The sequence below is a fragment of the Armigeres subalbatus genome, chromosome 3, assembly GCF_024139115.2.
Source record: "Armigeres subalbatus isolate Guangzhou_Male chromosome 3, GZ_Asu_2, whole genome shotgun sequence".
Classification (NCBI taxonomy): domain Eukaryota; kingdom Metazoa; phylum Arthropoda; class Insecta; order Diptera; family Culicidae; genus Armigeres; species Armigeres subalbatus.
In genome coordinates, this window is record NC_085141.1 from 423,140,514 (window position 1) to 423,166,564 (window position 26,051).

A 26,051-nucleotide genomic window follows, 5' to 3' on the forward strand; every position below is an offset into this window, starting at 1 on the left:
TGAGTGAGGTTATTTTTTTGTTAATCGTAGAAGGCCGTTAAACGCTGATGTAATTTAGCGAGTTTTTTTTTCTGCTGAATTATTTTCGAGACTCACGACTGGAAGAATTTTACCAAGTAGAAAGAAGCAGTAGCACGAGAAAGTGTATGGATTTGGCCGAGTTTCTGCAAAGATTTTCCTATGAACATCGGCATCGAGTGCGGAGGAAGTGCGAAAGCGCAAATTTCTTCTCGTCTCGTGTGTTGCCTGGCTCGGGAAAATCAGCTTGTGTGTGATGAATTTTTGATGCTCATAAAATCAATATTGTGAGAGCCCAGAGAGATCCAGTGCATAGTGAAAATTGATTTTCATCTCGGATCTTCTCGGGGACCGCACCGTGTACCAGTGGCCAGATATTTCGTTGGTGGCATTGGCCACTGGTAATCGACATCTGTGAATCGAGACAGTCAGTCAGTGCTAAGAAGAAGATTCTGCCTTCAGCTTTCACGCGAATCCGAATACGTGCGTACGTGTCTGTATGTGTGCCTGTGTGTTGACTTCGCGAGGACGACGAAGAGTGACAACGGTGGATTGGGCAGGCGGATGTGGAACGAAGAAAATCTGCTCGGTGAACTTTTCCTCGCTGGTGACGTTCCAAGAAATCAGAAGAAACGTTGTCCAAAATGCAGTCATTCCGAGACAGAGCTAATGTCTCTGGAGAGTGAAAAGTGGCTATTTTGGAACAACGCGAAAACGTCTCTCGATACTCTCAGTGGTCATTTCTCTGTCCAATCTAAGCAAGAACCCCACTCGTCCCTCGCTCCATCCCGCAAGTCCGTTAAATCTTCCTTCAAACGACAACAGTGGCCGAATTAGTTGGACTGCACGGACGTGGAGCAACAGCATCAGCAGTACAGAGCAAATCAACCTCACCGTGCGGTGGGGTGGCTTTGGAGGGGAAGTTACGTTCGATGAGATCTCGGTTGAAGGTTTAGTATACATGTGATGCCACTTCTTTGGTCCGGGGGTATAAATAATTCAGTATTTTCCAGAACGAAGCAACATGGATGGCTTAAGCTTCTTTACCGAACCACTGCCAGAAAGCGCCACGGCGGTTTTGTTGCTTGCCATTGAGGAGGGGAAGGGTTGGGCGGTGGGAAGCGGAAGGATTTTGATGAGAAGTGCACACAAGTAGACAGATTATCAGCGAGCTGTAAACAACCGCATCTCGTGTGTCGGGGCTCGGGTGGGTTGGGTTAACGAACGAGATGCCGAAAAACCATCATCCCTCGTCGAACTTAGATTGAGTTCGATAAGATACTTACGGGGTTCGATTGTGTGCTTGTGCTGGGTTTTATATGCGCGTTTCTTCTCGAGCGAGTTTCAAACTATTTCAATAAAACAATTATCGAGTTATTTTGGGGCACATGATCCCGGGCTATAAGGGAGATTGATTTGGGATCGTGAAGTTAATTGGGAAATTGTGATTGAAGGCGAATAAGCTTATAATTAATCAGTTTTTGAGTTGATTTGACTTGACTATGACTTGAAATTGAGATGAGTGTTGAATTATTGTCACAAATTTGAAGAAATCAAAAATTTACATTTTTTTTATGTGAAGACATTTTTATACGTTATTAGCCCCGGCATTCTCTTTCATCATTAAGATTAATTAATCTGGTTTAAAATAAAGGGAATGTTGTGGATTTTCAAACACTGTTTCTATTTGCTTCATTTCAAACCTATAATGATTTGTATCAAAATCCAAATATTTGCAGGTAGGCAATAAACCTGCCATCAGCTGTTATACATTGTTTCCCACGAACATATCAGTTTGATACATCATTGCGCATGGTCGTATCGAAAAAAAAAAAGATGCTGTTGAAAACTAAAGCTTAGTATCTAACTTTGTTTATGTTAATTTTTGTTGTAGGCAGTGAAACTGAGTTGATGAACCGTATCGAAATATTACATGATAAATTGTAAACATAACATCCTTAATTTGAAGTTAACTTTGATAGATTTGAAAATATTCACATTTCTATAAGGGGATGTGCTGTTCTGTTACCGAAGAAATCATGAAGGCAAAAAGACGCGTTGTACATCACAGGTTAGAGTCTCTAGAGCGTTTTGTCTCGCCAAATCATTAGATGGTTGATCCAACTCTTCCAAATTATTCCGAATTTACACAAGAAATTCTTTCGCATTTCCATGAGAAGTTCTACCGCATTTCCACGAGACATTCTCCCACATTTCCAATTCTTTTGAACTTCCACGGAAAATTCTTCCGACTTTCCATGAAAACTCTTCCTAGTTTTCAAGGAAAATTTGTTCGACTCTCCACGGAAAATCCTTCCTCACTATCACAGATTTTTTTTCCGAATTTCCACAGATTTTTTTTTCGAACTTCCATGAAAAATTCTTCCTTACTTTCACAGAATTTCAACGAATATTTTTCCGAACTTACACGGAAATTTTTTCGGAATTTCCACGATTTTTATCCTCTCGAATTTATATGGGCAAACGCCTTCGAATTTCCATGAGAAATTTCTTCGAATTTTAACGGAAAATTCCTTCCAATGTTCACATAAAATTACCCCGAATTACCACAGGAAATTCTTCCGAATTTTTACGTCTCAATCATTTTTCTTCTTGTCTCTTACATGTAACTTTTAATTTCTCACTGAGAAGTAATAAGTACGAAGTAGAATGTTGGACGTAAGGCGTCTCACTTATCCCTAATTGTTTGAAACGAGAGAGGAGTGAGAAATTAGAAATAAGAAATAAGATTTCTCACATCTAACATTTGAAGTCACTACTCACTTTTCATTTCCAATTTTTCACAGCGAGATATGAGAATAAGGAGTGAGAAGTAACCAGTGAGAAATAGAATAAATGATAAGAAAATTATTGTGAGCTTTTATTGGAATGTCTTTATTTGTCATAAGACGAGTTTGTACAATTCCATTTAATTCCACCACTTTATTATACCTTTAACAGATACGTATTTCGACCGCATCAAATCGACCGATACTCGACCAAATCGAGCAGTCGAGTCGAGTCACTAAAGATGGACCGTAATACGTATCTGTTAAAGGTACAATAAAGTGGTGGAATTAAATGGAATTGTACAAACTCGTCTTATGACAAGAATAAATGATATGATGCAACTTATTTCTCACTCATCCTCTGTCACTTTTCACTTCTCACCTCTCTCTTCTCATTTCTCAGTTTTTATTTCTGATTCCTCAGTTATTATTATCTGCGTTCAGTGCGTGTTCTATCATGTTCCGGACAGCAGAACGATCGCGCGGTCGGCCGAATTATTCTGTTCTGCATTGCGCGGCCGGTAATAAAATTAATCAGTTCAGTGCGTGATCTCTCTTGTTTCAAAGCGGGCTTGGTAGTCATAAGGCTACTGCTTCTGCCTCATACGCAGGAGGTCGTGGGTTCAATCCCAGGTCCGTTCCATTCTCCTACTTTGTATCTTTCTCTTTATTTATGATGTTCTAGCAATCGCTAGAACTGGAAATGGACTTCCATACCGTTTCCATTACTATTCCTGTACCTTCAACTTGAGTATTCTATCAGTAATCTGCTAGAATTGGAAATGAACTATAGAGCTCGTTTCCTACATCCAATTTGAACCTCCATCAGTTACCTTCTCCTATCTATCACATTGGCAGCTCGTTAACCAAGACGGACCTCTGCCTCTCCAACCTAACCCAGAAATTCCAACAAATTCCGCATGAACAACTCGTAGCAAGTGCAGAGGTATATTCGGCTTGCAGTGGGCGAGTGATTGCATCATCATTTCCTCCCCCTTCCCTACATTGACTTGCATTCTGACGTGGCAGGCGCCAGTATGACAAATGAGATCACCAGTACTTGTACATTGAAGATGTGTGCTAGTCCCAAGCAAACATCTGTTGGTTCCCTGTGCAAGAACAGCTGATCTGGTCATAATGGAGTAGCAACTACGAGCAGTCAATCAAGCTCAAGCTCAAGCTCAAGCTGATTCCTCAATTATTATTATCTTTTATCACTTAGTACTTCACATTCACCATTCTTCGGCCAAACAACATGTTTAGCAATATGACCCTTCTAACAATCGACATTTACGGTCATATGACTTGTTCGGTCAAATGGCATTATAGGTCAAATTAGGAGTTCGGCTGAACGACATTTTCATTTGTCCATTTCGGCCAAATGACTTTTTGCCAGATGGGTTTTCATGACATATTCGGCCAAACAACTTTCGGCCTAGTGACCATGGATCAAGTGGCTTTCGGTCGAATAACTCTCGGCCGAACCGCCTTTCCTCCGAATGAAACAATGCTGAACTTGCAAAGTGTGTCTTTTCGGTAAAAGCAATGGTATTAACAAAAATAGCAAGGGTCCTGCTTCCCCATAGATCCACTAGTAACCACGAAACTTGAAAAGGGAGTTCCAAAATAGTTATTTTACATACGAACAGACATATCACTCGAGATTATTTCATTCAACACGAACTTACTGGTTCGTGATTTGCCCAAGTTGATGTGACCGCCATGATGATATTTATCGGAAAATGTTCCATTTGTTATGTCCGTTTGTCTGTGGCTCCTGTTTACCATATTATGATTTTTAGATTCGGAATTTCATCACAATTCTTCTATTAATTCAATATTATTTCCATGACCATGAGATATCCAGCCTCATCAGGGTCCGAGGATTTTCCGTTGCTACTGGGAAGAGCAGAGGTATGTAAGACGGTGGTAGGTCATTTGGCATAAAGTCGTTTTGCATAACGCCGTTCGGCATAACGCCGTTTGGCATAAGGCCGTTTGGCATAATGGCCGCTTGGCATAATAGTCATTTGGCATAATAGTTGTGTAATCATCAATTTCGAAACTTATGCATAATATGTTCAATTATTTATAATGATTGTCACTTAAACATCATAAGAGAGATGTTTTAAATTGATTATTTCGAAGGGAAGATTTTATTTATTTGTTCAGTTGAGCCATTTGCTCGGCTTAAGGCAAAGGAGGATATGATCCCTTCTTTCAAAGGATGCATCTTTCCGACAGTTGCATCAGAGGAGATATGGTTTTATTTTCCAAAGGATACATTTGCCCGGCAGATGGCGAAATACGATATGCTTCCTTCTTCCAAATCAGGCATTTTATAGGTTTAATGCGAGGGAAGATATGATCCTTTCAGAGGATGGCAGAAGGTCCAGTAGAAGGCAGAATATGACATGGTTCCGTCTTTCAATTTAAGCATTTACTCGATTAGAGGCAAGGGAAGTGAGATTCCTTCATTCAGAGGATGCATTTGCTCGGCAAAAGGTAAAAGACGACATAGTTCCTTTATTTAGTGAATAGGAATAGTGACTCCATCCTGGTACCCCGAATATGAGATAATGCCTTCTTTAGATGAATGCATTTGTCCAGTATAAAGCAAACAGAGGAGGCAATGTCTTTTTCAAATGAACGCATTTGCCCGGTTTAAGGCGAACAGAGATGATAATGCCTTCTTTTAATGAATGTGTTTGTGTAATATAAGGCAAACAGAGGATAATGCTTTAAGACAAACACAGTTGATAATGCCTTTTTTAGATGAAAGCATCTGCCCGATATAAGGCGAACAGAGTTCGTTCCTTATTTTAATGAAAGCATTTGCCCGGTATGAGGCGAACATAGGAGATAACACCTTCTTTAAATGAATGCGTTGGTCCGGTTGAGGGCGAACAGAGTTGATAATGTCTTATTTTAATGAACGCAAATGCAGCCGATATAAAGTGAACAGAGTTAAGGGTATGCGATAACACACTTTTTCCTAACGAAACGAAACGAAACGAAATTTAAAATGTATATGTTGATTCGGATCGAAACGAAACGAAATATGGATTTACTTTCGAAACTTCGAAACGAAACGAAATCAAGGTTCATTTGATTCGAAATTTTTCGAAACGAAACGAAATTTCAATTTTTTTTCCGCGGAATTTTGATCAAATTGGTTTTACATTATGTACGCAATTTGAAGTCAAATAACTGTAAAACGACCAAAAGAGTTATAATAACAGAAGAGGCAGTCTGTGATAAATCACCGCATTCTTGCATATACCATTGGCGATAAGGCAATAACCCAGCATTATGCCGCTTTCATATCAGAAAGTATAAAAAAAAATTAGAAATTGTGGGATTTTTCATATACCGATTCAAATTTCGTTTAAAACCTTAGTTCACTTAAGAATAATGTAATTATGCTGGAACATACTTCATATTGTCTTGCCAGCGTGGTTTTATAGTATTGAGCTACTTCAAAATCAGAAAATTTATGCTTAAATTTATTTTTTTATTTAGTGGGATACTCAATTATGTATCCACATTTGTCAGGCGCATACACAGATAGAGAATTGATATTTGAAAAGGGCGTAACAGCCAAAACTTATTCCTTCGTATTTTTCGTGCACATATATATATAGCATACATTTGCTCACTAGAAGAATCCTGTGCACCTTTCTAAAATACACAAAGATCTGTTATGTCAACTGTTATGGTCAGTATGAGCCAAAAGCAATCATAAGTAAAGAACTTTCAGCAATTTAATCTTTCAACCCGTTCTGGATTTTTTTTGCAATTTCTATGCGAAGATCTAGAAATGCCCACAAATCTTCAATGTTCCTTACATATTTTGGAAATAGTCAAAGAAGAGCTTAGCTTGATGAACTGTACACATCATAATTGCCAATCATGATTGTCCGAAAAACAGCAAATTTGCACAGCTCACCAATTAAATAATATTCTAGGGATACAAAAGTTATTCTTATTGTATACTTGCTTCGGAGTCGTCCTTACAGTCAATCTAGGTTTAGAAGAGGAAAATTAGTTTAACACTCATTGTTATAAAACAGCGGCTCTTAACCTTTTTCTTGAGAGGTACCCTTCGAATTTTTGCATTAATTGAGGTATCCCCTATGATTTTTTTTGCTGTTAATGAAAATAATCTTAGCGCTAGAAATATATCAGAAATGGACCTGAAATCTAACGGAATATATGGTTCTCCATAAACTTTTCTGTAATTTTCATTTTTTGTTTTTGAATTTCCCAATTAAAATTAAGTTCTTACATCAAGAACCTCTTGAAAGGAGGCTTCCGAGCCTCTTGGAAAGAGGCTTCCAAGCCTCTTGAAAGGAGGCTTCCGAGCCTCTTGAAAGGAGGCTTCCGAGCCTCTTGAAAGGAGGCTTCCGAGCCTCTTGAAAGGAGGCTTCCGAGCCTCTTGAAAGGAGGCTTCCGAGCCTCTTGAAAGGAGGCTTCTGAGCCTCTTGAAAGGAGGCTTCTGAGCCTCTTGAAAGGAGGCTTCTGAGCCTCTTGAAAGGAGGCTTGAGGCCTCTTGAAAGGAGGCTTCTGAGCCTCTTGAAAGGAGGCTTCTGAGCCTCTTGAAAGGAGGCTTCTGAGCCTCTTGAAAGGAGGCTTCTGAGCCTCTTGAAAGGAGGCCTGAGCCTCTTGAAGGGAGGCTTCCGAGCCTCTTGAAGGGAGGTTTCTGAGCCTCTTGAAAGGAGGCTTCTGAGCCTCTTGAAAGGAGGCTTCTGAGCCTCTGGAAAGGAGGGTGCTGAGCCTGTTGATAGGAGGATCCTGAGCCTCTTGAAAGGAGGCTTCTGAGCCTCTTGAAAGGAGGCTTCTGAGCCTCTTGAAAGGAGGCTTCTGAGCCTCTTGAAAGGAGGCTTCCGAGCCTCTTGAAAGGAGGCTTCCGAGCCTCTTGAAAGGAGGCTTCCGAGCCTCTTGAAAGGAGGCTTCCGAGCCTCTTGAAAGGAGGCTTCCGAGCCTCTTGAAAGGAGGCTTCCGAGCCTCTTGAAAGGAGGCTTCTGAGGCTTTCGAAATAAGGTTCGAGGTTCCAAGCATCTTGAAAGAAGAACTCCGACCCTCTTTGAGGGAGGACTTCGAGCCTCTTGAAAGAGGCCTTCCGAGCCTTTTGAAAAGAGCTTTCCTAGCCTTTTAAAAGAAGGAGAAAAGAAAAAAAAGAAAGTTTAAAGAAGAAAGCTCAAAAGAAGATTTCCGGGCCTCTAGAAAGGAGGCTTCCAACCCTCTTCAGAGTAGGCTTCCGAGCCTTTTGAAATGAGGCTGTCGAAATCCTGTCTAAAAACCCCTTCCGAGCCCCTTAAAAAGATCCGAGGCTTTTAAAATAAGCAGAAATAAAAGGAAATTTCTAGAAAAACAGCTTGGCTTCCGGGCCTCTTAAAAGAAATTTTTGAACATCTTATAATAATGTTTCCGGGTCACTTGAAAGGCTGATTGGAAGGAGGCCTCCAAGAAGCGCAAAAGGATGCTTCCAATTCTCTTGCAACGAAGCAACTGAGCTTTTCGGGACGAAGTCTTCATGTCTTTCAAATGGAGGCTTTCGAATCTGTAGACTCTAGATTTTAGTTAAGAATCATATTCTTAACATATTATTCAACATACTGTTTTGACCCGGTAGATTGCATAGAAGATTTTTTAAATTTGTTCATTCGAGGTTTTGCTCTTTTGATCTTTTGTCCCACATCTCTTCATCCATTGTACTGGTTGTGGAGGACAGGATTCAATAGGCCATGATTTACTGATCGCCATGCATAGGATAAAGGAGGTATTTTGGACCACCAGTTCGACGGCTCATATTTTGGACCACTGAGTATTATGTACAAGACAAAGTTTAGAAATAAAAAAATACAAAACTTTATCAATAAGTTTGGATTAAAATTGTAATTCATCCGCCATTAAGCAGTTCGTCCGAGGTACCCCCTGGGCCCGGCGAAAGTACCTTCAGGGGTACATGTACCCCAGGTTGAGAACCGCTGTTATAAAAGACCGAGGAATGCTCTGCATCTCCGTGAGCGCTACGGGAAAGGAATCGTTGGTTAGTAGAGAAAAAAAAAATCATGTGAAGCCCCTGGGTAAGCGACTGAATATTTATTGTAAACAAAGTTATTTGAAAACAAGAAGACGAAAACTGTTTTTCAAGTCAATCCAACACATGTGCTTCGTTTAATAAACTTCTACAATACGATCGATGCCGCACTAAATAATTCTGTGCTCTTTGATGTAGACATTAGTTTTATCACTTCGCGTTCTCCTACACTAGCTGGCGTGATCAGCGTCTACAACATCGATTATACACTGGTTAAACAAATTTCTGCTACGTGAGGTAGATTTTTTCACTTCGCGTTTTCCCGGACTAGCGGCCGTCCCATGACCAGCAGCAACACGATCGATTCCGCATTAATATTGTACAAATAGTAAAAAATATCACAAAATATAAATTTGAAACTTGGAAACACTGAAGACGTTTTATAGAAGCAAACTACATACGTATTTGTCGACTAAGAATGGGGTTATGTAGTAAGCGTTAATAGAATAAACTGTATAACCTAAAATTTTGAAAACAACTTAACGATTTTGTTCAGCGGTGCAGCCAAAATTTTTAATAAAATAAAGAATGGTTTAAGTTTAAATTTGTTTCGAAATTCCGCGGAATTCCGTTAAATTTCGTTAGAAGCTAGTTTTTTCTAGCGAAATTTTTGTAATTTTACGAAACGAAACGAAATCAAGAAATGTGATTTCGCCATGGTAAAATTCCGCGAAATTCCGCGGAATTTCGTTTCGAACCACCTGAAACGAAATTTTTCGAAATACCGCATATGCTTAAACAGAGTTAATAACGTTTTCTTCAAATGAACGCGTTTGCCCGTTTTAAGGCAAACAGAGTTGATAATGCCTTCTTTAGATGAACACATTTACCGGATATAAGGCGAACAGAGTTGGTAATACCTTATTTTAATGAACCCATTTGCCCGATATAAGACGAATATAGGTGATAATTCCTTCTTTTAATAAATGCTTTTGCTTGGTTTAATGCGAACAGGGATGACAATGCCTTTTTTAGATTAATGCATTTGCCCGGTATGAGGCGAACATAGTGGATGATGTCTTCTTTTAATGAACACATTTGCCCGATTTGAGGCAATCATAGATGCATTCTTTCAGTAAACGCATTTATTCGGTTTAAAACGAACAGAGTTGAAAATGCTTGCTATTTGCCCGGTTTGAGGCGAACAGAAGAGATAACACCTCCTTTAAATGATCGCGTTTGCAAGGTATAACGAAACTATGCCTGTTCCTTGCCATAGGAGGAACAAGCATATTCGACGAACAGAAGAGATTTTCTCATTCTAGGGTCTTGTCGCCATGCCCTTCTTGTCACAGTAAGGTATATCGCCGGCAAACTTCAGAAGCAACTTTTCTACCCCTTTATTCTGTTTAAATAGATGTTTGCGAGCCGTCTCAAGCCCAGTCGAGGTGGGCTAAAATTTTCTCCAGCTCCCTGCATTGAGCATGAGAATGTGCTGCGAAATTCTCACCTCAGCTTTAACAGTCTTCAAAGGCAGCACATGATATGTAATGGGAGATTTTAGAACGAGAACTATTCGTTCTATACTGTTTTCAAACAGTTCTAGCTTGATGAAACGAATCGCGAGTCTAACATTGTGAACCTTGTGACTATCGGATGAATAAATAAGTACGGATCAACGATAAAAATTCTCGTAAAAATTGTGTAATTTACTCGACTAGAGCCGTAAAATAAATGTAAGTTATAAACTTGAAATCAGGACTGTTTCGGTTTCGGGGTACTGGCTCATTAGGGTTAGTGTTCTACTCGGGTTGATGGCATTCGGGTTAATAGCATTATGGGCAATGGAATTATGGGTAGTGTCATAGAGTCGAAATGGTTCCTTCTTTCAATTAAGGAATTTGCTTGGTTGAAGATACGGGAAGATATTCTTCTTCTTTGAAAAGGTGCATTTTCCCGGCAGACGTCAAGAGAGGATATGACTCCTTCTTTCAATTCAAGCATTTGGTTCGCTCGGTTCAAGGCAAGGGGAGATATGATCCTTTCTTAGAAACCGTTTGCGCATAAAAGGGAGAAATGGGCAAGTTTTCTGGCTTACCCTTACATGAACAAAACAAGTCATCAATGTCAATTTAATTTAATACTGATCTATCTTGCTGGTAAGTAGGTGCGTCAACATTTCAAATGGGCCCGTTTTGACAGGAAGCTTCATTATTCTTAATTTGTCACGCCGTACATATCCGTTCCCAATTATCATGTTTGCTCATATGAAGGAAACTACGTTACAGAATGGCTCAACAGATCTTACTTATCCATTACACAGCTCAAATAATAATTATGCCAAATTACCTTATTCCAAACGACCATTATGCCAAACGGCCGTTATGCCAAACGGGGTACAATCATGTAAGACACATGGAGCGAGAATTTGCACATGATTAACAAATAAAATCTGAATAATCCGAATTATTGTACTTGAATTTTACATTTAGTGACAACAAGCACGATATTTTACCGTACGGATTATTCAGATTTCATTTGCCGATCGTGTACAAATTCTCGCTCCATGTGTCTTACATACATCTGCTTTTCCCAGTAGCAACGGAAAATCCTCGGACCCTGATGAGGTTGGGTATCTCATGCTAAAACGTATACCCCTTTCAACCAGATGTGGGACCAGCAAACCTTCCCGGTGGGTTGGAGAAGAATTCTTGTAATCCAGATCACGAAAAACAAGGTTCCAGGGTGCGAATCTTCCACTTTCAGACCGATTTCCCTGAAATCATGTGTCGAATTAATCGAATTATCGAAGTTAAAAGACTAGTTGACCACCGGGTTCGTAAAAAGTTAGGAGGATGATGGAGGACTCGGGTTCCGACAACACGCGTTCGCCCGCGCTACTTGAAAAGGCCCACCATGTCCACAAGGAAAAGTGCCCGTGGGCATGTTTGCAATGGCTACCACCGTCACTCCGGGCCCAGTCTCAAATTGAACGATTTATCCATCTCCAAAAAAACTAATGTAAATTAGACTCTCGAAAACTCTATTTCCCAGGGGTTGATTTTCCTTCCCCACTTCACAGCCGCCAAAGTCGATCTCAGGTGCAGCCCTCCGCAAGATGGTTTAAGATCCCGTCGCCAATCTTAAACAATTATCTGCGTCTAGCCTCCAGGCTCCTTCCTCAACACCCAGCAAGGCTGCATGCGCCGAAGTAGGCGTCCACTCATTTCCAAGCGGCACAATTGTCATAAAAGATTTACTGTGACCAATGTACGACCAAAACCAGTAATATATGAGTTGCTGCAATCCAATCGGTCTAAATTGTGCTACTCGGGTTCCGACTCCGTGCTCAGGTGGCTATATGACGAAAAGCCGCCGCTTTCACATCGGCAACATCCGGAAACTACAGGATCCTCCTCTTATCCAAGGGGGTCGGATTCTACGTAAGGTGGCCAAAACCCATCCATTAGCATGAATCAAAGAGTTTGCACTCCTTTATAGCTAACACAGCGATAGAAAAGAGAAGAAAACACCGAGGCTCTACGCTCTGGTCGGTAGCGGAACTATTACTCACCGCATTTACCAGGTATGAACATCGATACACCAATGGATCAGTCTCGCCTCGCATCAAAAATCTTAACTGGGAACGGCATAACGATATCAGACAACATTTCCAAGGCAACGTTTTTTTTTTGTCAAGGCCGCTGCGCTTCTCATTGACGTCACTTCCCCACCCGACAAGCTGATTCTGATCCAATCGGACTCGGCTTTTGCTCCGATTTCGGCTGGGACTGGCTTCCAGTGCTGGATGGGTTTCGTGGCCGTGGGGTTAGCGACGTCAATCATATAATCGCATGTGCTAAGGAGTGTGGGTTCGATTCGCGCCCCGGTTAGGAGGAAACTTTTCGTGAACGAAAAATTTTCCACTGGTCCACTGGGTGTTATGTGTCCTGTCCGTTGTCTCATGTTAGGTGTTAATTGTTCAGCCTGTACGATCTCTGGTCGAAGACGGTGTTCCTGTCTTTTTAAATCTGTTAAGCCTTGGGTTGGGAAGGTCGACCTCCAAACAGCTGACGAAAATTAAAAAAAAACACCGTACCATGGAGTGAGATAAAAAACCTCAGGGAACAGGGAGAAGGGCCGTTTGGCCGAAAGTTGTTTGGGCAAATATACCATTTGGCCGAATAAACCATTTTGCCAAAACCCATCTGACCGGAAGTTACTTGGCCGAATAGGTAATTTGGTCGGTCGGTCCTACCACAAACGGTTGAAAGACATAGGCCCTAATTCCATTCAGATGAACAAGCAAGCACACGGATTCCATTAGTCCGAATAGACTAGACACCCGAAAAGACCGGTGGTAGGTGATTTGGCTTAACGCCGTTTGGCATAACGGCCGTTTTGCATAATAGTTGGTTTAACCACCGCTTTCAGAAACAATGCAAACATATTTTCAGTTTTTATTGTCGCTTGAACATTATAGGAGTGATAGTCTTCATAGAATTTTTATTATTTCTGCCTTTCCACTTACCTCTGCTTCTGATTCAGAAACAAAATCGTTCGTGACATGTTACAAAAGTCAAGCTACAAAAATCAGAAATAAAGTAGCAAAATTGAAATTGTTCAAGAGCAAAAACAACTAATTTTTCACACGAAAAAGGGAATAAAATTTAATGAAGTTAACTCATCTTTTGAAAACATGCTTTGTCCTGTATAAGCCAGAAAAGTATTCGCTCCCTTCTTCAAATGATGTATTACCCCTGTATATGACAAAGGAAGATATGATTCCTTCTTTGAATTGATGTATTTGCTTGGTTCAAAGCAAGGAATGATATGACTTCCTCTTTCAAATAGTGAATTTGCACGGTAAAAGACAAGAGAGGATATGGCTCCTTTATTCATTTCAGGCACTTGCTCGGTTTTAAGACAAGAGAGAATACGATTCCTTCTTCTAAAAGATGCATTTTCCCGGCAGAAGGCAAAAGAGGATGTGGTTTCTTTCTTTCAGTTTTGGCTCTGCTTAGTTTTAAGGCAAAGGAAGATATGATCTTTTCTCCCAAAGGATGCATTTGCCCGAAAAAAAGGAAAGAGAAGATATGATTCATTCTTCCACTTAAGGGCGTCTCGTAGACTTATGGTACACCTGTTCTACCATCTTGCTAAAAAAATATGCTTGAATGTGCTGAGTGGTTTCAAATGAAAGTTGTTCATATAATCTAATATTACAACCTTTTCTTGTACATTTAAAAGAATGTTTTATTTAGTATCTTTATTAGGGAAACTTTCAGCCTTACGCTGGCTCGTCTCCGATATAAATATCTAGGATTTACAAAACAATGAACAGCTTATTGATCTCTTTTTTCCAAAAATGTTTTGAACTGAGATGCACTTAATATTTTGAACTCTCGCTAGTCGTCCGAAATCTAACTTGGTGACAGTTGGCGATAGCTGGATTGCTCAGGATGGATATCTTTCAAATCGTTTTATTAACCATTATTAGTATCGCCATTATTTTATACGACCCCAGATTGTGTCGACCAATAAGTCACATTTAGAGCTGCAATGACTTCAGTTATTCAATTTTGGCAAATTTAGTGAATAATATAACTTTTTTTCTATGTTTATCTGAAGTCTAGTTTTGATTCATAATGATTCATATTCATCAGAAGAAAGCAAAAACAAATCGTTCGCAAGTATGAGGAGTATAAGCAGAACGCGTGCGCGGTGGCCTTTCGACAAAGCACAACCCGAAACTCCGACCGAGTCTAAACCGAGGGTACGTCGCGTCGTTGATTGTTCTCGTAGCACATCGAACGGGTTAGACTCCTTCGCAACATCTCAACACTTGCACCTAAACGTGCCTACTTCGCATATGCGAAAGCGGATGGTGTGAGGAAACGGAAAAAGCTGGCAACCATGATGCATTTATTGGGGGGTGTTCTGACATGTCAATATCCCCAACTCAGCCATCTTAGGTTTTATATGGAATTTATGCTCGTTTGTTTACGTTTTGCACTGAAAATTATTGCCCCCCCCCCCCCCCCCCGCGTTGGTTATTCTCATCTACTGACGAAGTCGTTTAACCTATACATACGAAAGGGCCTTGCTGGCAACGCTCAAGCTGGAGGGAATTATTTCAAAACATTTATCATGGCTTTAAATTTTACTTCTGGCAGCGGTGCTGTTGGTTTTTTTTATTAGGAATCGTACGACTGGCAAAGGCTTTCAACCTATGTGATATGGTATTATCCATCGGAGAAACACATATTCAGCTGCAATTTAACTGTACGCCAAGCATGTGTGGCATTGAATTGAACTGTCTACGCAATATTTGTTTCGTTAGATGTTAAAATATCATTGGAAACAGGACGTAAAACTTTGCTTAAGCAATTTTGCTGAGAAATTCTTTGGCCTTAAAATCAATTGCTAAGAAATTAATTGTAAGTACATTAAGTTACAGTCAATCTCAAAATTGAGCGTACACCATAGATTAGATGAATGTATTCGAAAATTCCAGAGGAAATTTAATTGTTGGCTCGGTTGTTTTTAATGCATTTCAATATTCATCCCTTCCTTCAATGTATGCGTACATAAAATGGTTGAAATTTTTTTTCTAAAGTTCATTTATTTGAAAATAATCTCAAAATACGCCTATCAGATGTGACAAAATTGAGCGTACAGCTAATGTTTTTCTATAAAATTTCTTATTATAAACACGATTAATGTATTTTAAAATTGTTTTTCATGATTATATTTATAATAATAAACATCCGCTACTTAAACATTCAATGTTTTGAAATTAAACCATGTTTTAATCAAAATGGCGAACAAGTAAGATGTATAAACAATGTTATTTAACAATTCAATGCTGCTGGGCAAAATAGATGCTTTAAGATATGGATTTCACCGGCATCGTGTCTTATATATGATAGACAATCGAAATCGAGCGAGACATACGATAAATTTGGGAAAATTCAGTCGGTAAATGATGAAAACAGATGTAAACATACAAAGAAAACGACAAATGTTGGGAACGGCATATTTCAAATTAAGTATAATTTTATTTAAAAGTCGATGTATAGGTAGCTTATAAGCTCAGGACACTCATTAATAATAATATTACTAAAAGAGCAGCACACGGATACATTATAAGATGTCATATCATATTTGAAAACTCAGTCACCGTAGGAACAAATTTGGTTGAATCATTTAAATTCACCAAGATAGCCAAACTGCCAAGCTGCCAAACTCTTAAAAAAGTTTATTTTTACTCGCCACATGGAAATCATCCAACTGCATCCCTTATGGCAACAGACCGTGGAGTTCAATCCAAATTTAATTATGAAATTACGATTTTAAGCTATCTTTTCAATATTCAATCAGAAGTGCTCTACGGGATTTAAAAGCTGTTTTTATGTTCGGTACCTTAACATGCACCTTGTACTTTTAGAATTTGACTGTGAATGATTGGATTCAATAATATTACTCTTAATGAAATACCTGAGACAATAATCGAGCTTTAAAACAAATTTAAGTTAAAGAAATTCTAAATTTGAATTATGTCATTCCTAACATTTGTCGTTTTCTCTGTATGTTTACATCAGTTTTCATCATTTACCGACTGAATTTTGAAAAATTAATCGTATGTCTCACTCGATTTCGATTATCTATCATATATAAGATACTATGCCGGTGAAACATACAAATTAAAGCATTTATTTTGCCCACAGGCATTGAATTGTTAAAAAGCAATGTTCTTACTTCTCACTTGTTCGCCATTTTGACCAAAACATGGTTTAATTTCAAAACATTGAATGTTTAAGTAGCGAATGTTTATTATTATAAATATAATCATGAAAAAACAATATTAAAATACATTAATCGTGTTTATAATAAGAAATTTTATAGAAAACAATTCGCTGTACGCTCAATTTTGTCACATCTAATAGGCGTATTTTGAGATTATTTTCCAATAAATGAACTTTAGAGAAATAATTTCAACAATTTTATGAACGCATACATTGAAGGAAGGGAAGAATAATGAAATGCATTAAAAACAACCGAGCTAACTATTGAATTTCCTTTGAAATTTTCGAATGTAGTCAACTAATCCATACTGTACGCTCAATTTTGAGAGTGACTGTACATACTTCTGAACTAAAAATGGTTACCTGTTAAACAGATAGAACGTATAGACGAGACAGCTTTGCTTGTGATGCGAAGCTTATCTGTTTATTAATGAATGTTCCCGAACGTACGAGTTTTCTCCAGCTTTATTTGTTGACATTGCATATCCCTACAAAGAAACTCAAATAAAATCGGGTTACCTGTCAAACAGAGTTTGTTATCACAAATTATATTGCAATGAATAACAAAATTACTCGCATATACTAACGTGCAACGTCGGATAAGAAAAACACATAGATCACCTCCACTTTTGTACGTAAAAAACGTTTAAGCGTCTGTTAAGCGATGAAATTTGTGCGCAAAGGCATCATAAAACCGAAAAATAGTTCTATTATACATGTCTTCTGAGGGTATACCCCGTTAGGCATAAGTACGTTAGGCATAAGGACGATAGGCATAAGTACGTTAGGTATAATGGACGATAGGCATAACGGACGTTAGGCATAATGTACGTTAGGCATAATGGACGTTTGGCATAAAATTACCCAAAGAACAGCCTATGACATAAAGAAGGCAGAATTATGCCGAATGTTTATTATGCCTAACGTACATTATGCCTAACGTCCATTATGCCTAACGTGCTTATGCCTAACGTCGCGGACCCGTATTCTGGTTGCTTCTTTCAAAGGATGCATTCGCTCAGCAGAAGGCACGGGTGAATATGAGTAATTCTTTCAATTCAGGAATTTACTTTTTTTAAGGCAAGATAAGATAAGCTATTTCGAAGAATGCATTTGCTTGGTAGATTGTAAGATAGAATATGATTGCTTTTTAGTAGTTCAGCACGCGTGCAGTCCTGGAACGTTCATACAGACTCGTTCGTGCTGTGATGTACCAAACGGCATTATGCCAGACGAGGTACAATCGAAAAGATCATTTGTCTGAACACCATTGGCCGATAAACGAGGTTTTTAATGTGACATCATATGACATGAAAATAAGATGAGCGAACTTTGACAGCAGGATACTCTTCATAATGTCATAAAGCTCGTAATCTGAAGAACAGCCTACGACATGTAGAAGGCAGAATCATGCCTCATTACCAACCATGACCTGTCCTGATCAAATGATCTTGGCCTAGTTATAGTTTTTATTTTGGCTACTCCTTACAAGTTTGTATTCGCCAATAGTCCATTCGGGAAAATGTTCTTTTCAGGCGAATGGACACCTGTTACATACAAGCGTTTCGGAGAGTCGTTCGGACGTTTGTGGGTGGTAGGTTATTTGGCAAAAAGTCGTTTGGTATGACGCCGTTTGGCATAAAGGTCGTTTGGCATAACGGCCGTTTGGCATAATGGTCATTTGGCATAATAGTTGTGTGATCATCGATTTCGTAACTTATGCATTTTTGTTCATGTTCATTTTTTCAAATCAATGGTTTTTAGAAACCATTCTGGGTCCCAAACAACTGTATAGATTTTGGTTTGGTTGCTTCCTCGCTTTCCACATCGTGTTTGAAGTTTGGATGGAAATTAGTATAAAAAATCCTGGAAAAACGAATATTTTTGCATTTTTACTTCTAGAGGTTTCTGTTCATCGTAAACCAAATGGAACATTGCATTAAAGTATAACCCAAAGGATGCCGAAAAATTTGCTGAAAAACGTTCGTAGCTGGAACGTCCACGATAAACGCTATAACGTTTCGAAGATTGGTTGTTCAAACCATATGTAAAAAATCGTTTATTCTGCCAGCACTACCGAACTACGTGGACCAATAAATATTCTGAGTGTTTTTTTAAACTATTGATCTTGTAGGACTAATAATAATTTTTGTGGAACTTCCAGCTACGTACCTTCATCGGCAAAGTGTTTCAGCATCTTTCAGACTATATGCTAACGTATTGAGTCATGCGATTGACGATAAATTGAAACCGCTAAGATCATAAATGTGAAAAAGTATGTTTTCCTATACTAATCTCCATATAAATTTGAAACGCGATTTCCGCATCACGAGGACGCAACCAATCGAACCCATATTTTACACAGTTGATTTGGGTCCTAAAACGTTTTACACTGGATTCTGTTTTTACACGATTTACATTTTTTCAATTTTGCATCCATTTTAATTGGTTAACACATATTAATTACCATGTGATTTTTCTTTGAATTATTTAGGATTTTTTGAAACATGTTGCAAAGATTTTGATGGCAAATTGAAGTCACATGATCAAAAATACGAGCGAAAAAAAATCGTGTAAAACAAAATCCTGTGTACTTTTAGTTTTTCCATACAACTGCGCCTCACTCTTTTATGCATAATATGCTCAATTATTTATAATCATTATAGCTTGAACATTACGAGAAAGATGCTTTGAATCGTTTTGTTTTGAAATAAAGTTTGGGTCAATTCACAGCTCAAAGTAACATTGGTAGACTGATTTTTTAATAATCTGCCTTTTCCACTTAACTTCTTAACCTGGGTCAGTAGCAAGATCGTCGAGTACTACAGAAGACAGAAACTTGAATAGCAGAATTGTAAGTGCTCGAGAGATAAAGTATACGCTTCCTTTTTCAATGGATGAATTTTCCCGGCATATGACAAACGAAGATACGATTCCTTTTTTCAAATCATGCATTTGCCCGGTATAACATTTCTTGTTCTCAATGTATGCAGTTATTCAGTTCAAGGAAAGGGAAGACATAATTCCTTCTTTCAAAGGATATATTTGACCGTCAGAAGGCAAAATACAATATGGTTCCCTTATTCAATTTAGGCATTTGCTCAATTTAAGGCGAAGGAAGATATTATCCCTTCTTTCAAAGAATGCATTTGTCCGTCAGAAAGCAAAACACGATATGGTTTCTAATCAGGAATATGCTCGGTTAAAGGCAAGGTAGAATATGATCCCTCCTTTCAAAGGATGCATCTTGTCGACAGACGGCAAGAGAAGATATGAATCCTTCTTCCAAAGGGTGCATTTACCCGGCAGATAACAAAAAACGATAAGATTCCTTCTTCTAATTCAGGAATTTGATCATCAGGTTGAAGGCGTGGGGAGATATGATCCCTTTTTTCAAAGGAAGGCAGAAGATCCTTCTTTCAAAGTAATAGATCCTTCTTTCAATTCAAGCATTTGATCGGTCAGAGGCAAGGGAAGATGAGTTTTCTTCATTCATAGTATGTTGTATTTGCCCGGCAGATGGTAAACATGAATATATGGCCTGGAGTTCCATAAAACTATATACAGGGGTTGGACAGAATAATCGGGACAGGCAAAATTTTATCGAAATTCAAATGTCCATAACACGGTGAAAAATCAACCGATTTCTTTGGTTCTTACATTGTTCGACAGGAAAATTAATCAAGTTTTGGAAAACTGGTTCAAATCCATGTTCAGACCGCTGGACACCGGAGATAATCTGGATTATTTGTGGGCATGTCAAAAATGCTATTTTTTGAGCCCTTGTATTTTTTGCTTTGGTGAAATGTTGACTCTTTTTATATTTTTTACATAAACTAGAGCTTTTCCTGAGTTGGTTGATATATTGACGTCACAGATCGGACAACAAAAACCTGAGATATGGTCGTTTCTGTAAAATCCGTGAAACCGGTTCCTCCCATTGTCGCATGCACGCTATTGTTCTAGTAGGCAGCGTTCTTGCACCAAGTGGTATCCTGTGGTTCTGAGCAAATATTTAAATCACAATTGTCCTAGACTACCGTCATACGCGTATTTGTCCCATGTTTAATAAGATTTCCTATGTTCATGGGACAATTATGCGTTGAACGGCAGTAGAGGTGTGTGCCGGTCCGAAAATCGTCGGTGGCGACGGTGCACAATGTCGGATTCGTCAAATCTCACAACATAATTCGATAACTCGAAAACGATCAGTGCTAGAGTTTTTCGTCTTCAGACGAAATTATCTACAAGAAAAGATCTATTTTTGGTGTAAGTTGTCATTAGGGTGGCCCTTTTGTGACCAATTTTGTAAAATGTATTTTTTTATTCTTTCAAATTAGGGGGTCGTACTGTTCTATAAAGTTGTAGAAAATTTAATTTTTAACATTTTTGCCAAAATAATATTAATTTTATCTCATATAGGTAATGTTTTATGACAAAATTACTAAATTTAAATAGGGTGGCCCCTTAAAAACAATTTTTAGCTTCTAGTTTTTTCTACTACCACTGAGTTATGGTCATTTGAATTTCGATAAAATTTTGCCTGTTCCGATCATTCTGTCCAACCCCTGTACCAAAAGACTCAGCTTGACAAAGATTGGGGGTAGACAAAATTAAGGAGTGACAAAATTGGGTCAACACTGTATAGCCAAAAATATCATTCATCCGAGCAGGTGATATGGCCGAAAAGGTCATTTGGCGTACCAGGTTATAAGGCCGAATATGTCATTTGGTCGGAAATGCCGTTTGGCCAAAATGGTCGTTTGGGCGAAAATACCATTTGGTCGAAAGAGTCGGATTGCCGAAAATGCCGTTTGACGCCTCTCTTCCCATTTCTCACTTCTCTCTATGAAAAATAAGAAGTAAGAAATGAGGAGTGAGAAGTAATAAATGAGCAATTAGAAATAATGAGTAAGAAATGAGAAATATCACTTATCTTTTGCTTACTTCTCACTTCTTACTGTGAAAAGTGGAAGTGAGAAGTGAGAAATTAATAAGAGAACGCACTTCTCATTCCGCAAAATACACTTTTTTCTCCCTGTAAAAAGTCTTACTTTGCACTCCCCGTCTTTCATTTGACCAAATTACTATTTCAGCCAAACGGCACTTCTGTTCATATAACCTATTCGGCTGAACGATATTTTTGACTAAAAGACATGATATGTGATCCGGCCAATCGACAACAACGTTTTCGGCTAAATGATCTATTCGGCCGTATGTCTCGGCCATATGTCGTTTTCGGCTAAACTGGTATTTGACCTAACAATTGTTTCGGCATTTCGGGCAACCGTCCATTTCTGTCAATTAGTCCATTTCTGTCAATTTCTTCGGCAATCCCTTCCAATATTCCTGCGAGGCCTGTAGAGTTCCCAATCCAGTACAGTTGAGTACGTCATATACTGGTGCTACATACTCGAGGTCCCACGCACCAGCTATAATATGCCCACCAGTATCCTAGACGCTCTGGCCGATATTCCGGCAATTTAACAGGGTTGATGGAGGACTTACAGTCCAAAAACCCAAAAAAAGATCTTTACATCCAAGAACCCAAGGTGTTGAATTCTTATCCACTACAGAGCACGAATTTCAATTAGCCACATAAAATATTCAAACAAACTTGGATGGATCTTTTGAAATAATTGACGAAACAAACATCCGACTACAGCCTGGGCTAAAATTCCGAAGGGATGGACGGTTCCCATGTAGAGAGCAAAATAAAACAATTTCACTCCGATGAACAAATGTCATTGGTGTTGGTGCCGATGTTCCGGTTTCATCGACACACTACCGGGCAACACACTTGGGAGCCTGGCATACATTGTTTATTCATGCTTTGCATCCGAACGCTGCACTGCTGGCTGACTGCTCATCTCATTCTCAAGACAATTTCCCCAACAAAAAACCAACAACAGCAGCACTAAAATTCATGTCCTAGTTGAACGTTTGCAGCTCGATATAGTCCCCACATCATCCTACACGGACTAGGCCAACCTACGGGCAAAACAAACGAAACTAGTTAGTTTGATGGCACTCCGGCCATAATGTCCGGTTGCTCTTTCCCTGACCACATTCCAGCATTCAAGTAAAACACAGTCCATTAGTGTCCGTAATGGTAGACTGTTGCTCGTGCGTGACCTCACCATTGTGCGAGATCATAGTCGAGTCGAGTTTATTCGCCACCACCATCAGCACCGTCATCACCATCATCATCAGCATCGTCATCTGCCACACTCGGCAAAAGTTTCCGTTCTAAAATTGGTGCCGCAGAAAAGAAATAAAGTGAAAAAACTTTTCCAAAAACTCCCCTCCCTACGGTATCCGGCGCAACACAAAAATAGCATTTCACTTCTTCCACTTTGCTGATCTCGTCGCCGACGCTAAGCCCCGTACGTCATGTTGCGTGAGCCGAAGCGGCGGGAAAGCGGACGGCCGGTCGGTGGTTATTCCTTTCTCGTTGTGCAATTTTCCCAAATGAAGCACATCCCTGGTACCTAATTCCTTCACTCGCACACTTTCTTCTGTTCGGTAGGTAGGTACCTAACTGCTTTTTCGCATTTCCCGAATCAGCTCTTCCAGCAAGGAAGTAGGCGACGACGTTGACGCTAGCATTCGAAAAATTCACATCTTCCCAACAAAAGGAGCACGCACTGTTGGAATGCAGGTGGTGAAAAATAGAAAATTGTCACCGAGAACATTTACACATTTCTCTAAATCTATCATTATTTCATTACACATACTTCTATTTATTGAAAAGCAATTAACGTGAAAAAAAAATCAAAATATGTTTAACAAGCTAGTAACGGGACGGTATTTGTCACGAATTAGCCATCACGCCTATTGGCTGAACCACAAATGCGGTTCACAAGTTTCTGTCTCCGTTTTTGAATGATTCAAACATGGTTTTGCCCATCGGTTTGTTTGAATTTATCCCACAATTCCATGATAAGTTAATCTACCGGGATAGTAGGTCGGAAAGTCATAGACCGCACATACTAAATGTTCCTCGAAACTTAATAGATGTATATTTTTTATTGAAGAACATAACGGCAGTTTTTTTGTTTCTAACAAGTTTGAGTAGTTCACATAATTGTCACAAGAAAAAACAGCGACATTGCCCATCTTTCGCCATTTATGTCTACAACGACGGATTCGGAAGTCGCTGCTCCGTAGTAGCAAGCTTAATAGGCTGGATTTCGAAAGAAAATTCGATGCTCCGTAATGGGGAGAGAGTGGAGAAGAAAAAAATAGCGGCGCTTTTAATCCCTTTCCTGGGAATTCCGGTGGTTGGCGGATGGCATTTCTCCGCAATCATAAGAACCTACAAGTCAGCTGTCGAAACTCGACAACCGGGTTTTGTCACCGAGGCATAGAACAGTGTCGGCTTATAGCGCAGATATGGGAGAGTTTGACAGCCTCCCTCTGAATTGATGACAACACGGAGGAAGCGGGCGGCTGTGACTGTTGATCTTGCCAGCGTTGCTGAAGAGGTTCTCAATTAGGAGGGAAATGTTAAACTTTTAGGATGCAAACACAGCTTGTGTTAATTATTCATGGTTACTATTTGACTTCTTGTGTGTTTTGTGGAATGTTGTAAGAATATCAATCCGGAAACGACGAAATGCGATTTAAATCTTCTGTAAGGATCTTTACCGATATAAATTGTTTTTAAATTTAACATTTCTATAAACCAGCTCTAAACATAATTTTCTGTACAACAAATGAAAAAAATCAAAGCAACAGAAAATCCCCGCTTCAACAATGGTTGCGAACAGCTGAAGATTTTCCTCCCGAAACAGAAGCTACATACGCGCCAGAATCCGTCCGTTAGGTGCGGCCGGCATGCGTGCATGTGTTAAATTTAGCCCGGTGAATAATGTCACACTACCGCGCCAATCATTGCTGTTGCTTCTGTTTTCATTCCCCTGCTGAAGTAGGCATAAGCGGCTTATTGGGAAGATTCCGACTGTGTTTTCCGTCAGCACTCGTTTTTTTTCCCCACAGGTTTTCCACTTTCCTCGAATTGTTTTGTGCCTAGGTGGTGCCTAGGTCGGTTCACTCAAAGCCAGTAAGTCTGCTCGGTGAGCGTGCTTGGGATCTCTTCTACTACCAGGCACTACCGGAGCTAACGAAAAGCTCTATTCAAAGAGATACCTCGAGTGGGTGGCCCCATGAAAAGTTAGCGAATTCATGGAAAGTACTACGGTTTACAATAGGGCGTGGGTGGGTTGTTCTGGCGGAGGTAGTGAAGTGGTTTTTGGGGTGTCCCATTCTGTTTAATATTTGAACAGAGGGATACCTACACGTACGATCCCTCATGTGGAAGAGTACGTTTGATGACGGTTCGGTGGTGGGAGGAAGAAGAGGAAAAGTCGCCATTTGAAGATAGCATTTCATACGTCGTCAGTGCAACTCGTTAGAGCTAACGAAAAAGCCTTTGATCATAGCCTACTGACGTATACGTTTCTGTTCGGTTTGACGTAGTAACTTTTACGGTGTCATGCAAATCTGTAATTATGTTGTAAAATAAATGACATAGGGGAAATGACGTATTTGCCAGACTTGGTTTTTAATTGGTGGAAATTTTCTAAGAACTAATGTGTTCAAATTTGATGGAAGAATTATTTGTAAATAACACAGCTATGGTTTGATAAAAAAAGCTATTTGGTAATAATTACAAAAATCTCGCCTATATCCTTTTTTGCATACGTTGCAGCAAGGGCTGACAATAAACATCGTCGCAGCGACGAATTTTAGTGTCTTCATTGCTACTCGACGCATCGTCGATGACGCGCACGACGTTAGCTTTCGTCGTGCAATCAAATTGTCATGACGGCATCGAGGAACGCAGACTTTATGTTACCAAAGTTCCTACTATTTGTGTATTTGAGACGCCATTATGTTTTTTACCAGTCCATCTATAATGACGTGCTATCAATTATGTGAAGAAATGGCGACAGAAATCGTCATAACTTTTAGCTGCGCGACTATCTTCGTGGTAGGCATGCGGCGCGAAGAAACCGAATAGATGTTGCGTCATGCAATGTTATGTAGAAGACTTTTTTTTTCGCGATCGAGAATTGCCAGTCTTGGCTGCAACTATATTGCTGGGCAAATACATTTTAATACATCTCAGGGTCATTTGGCAGAATAGGTCATTCGGCCGAAAGGGTCATTTGGCTGAAAGGGTCATTAAGCTGAAATGGTCATTTGGTCGAAATGGCCTTTTGGTCGAAATGGTCCTTTTGCCGAAAGGGTCATTGGCCGAAAGGGTCATTTGGCCGAACGAGTCATTTGGCTGAAAGGGTTTGGCCGAATAGGTAATTTGAAATGTGAGAAATTAGGAATGAGAAGAGAGACGTCTCACTTCTCACTCTTCAATTTTATCTTCTCACT

The 26,051-nt window shown here is 39.4% G+C and overlaps 1 protein-coding gene across 1 annotated transcript in view; it reads left to right on the forward strand.

The window, feature by feature from the left end:
• The first annotated feature begins 482 nt into the window (after positions 1 to 482).
• The window catches only part of LOC134227377 (uncharacterized), a 317,006-nt gene continuing 291,437 nt past the window's right edge, over positions 483 to 26,051 (forward strand). The window contains 1 exon segment of the mRNA XM_062708795.1: positions 483 to 501. The gene's annotated coding sequence lies outside the window, so the exon portion shown is untranslated.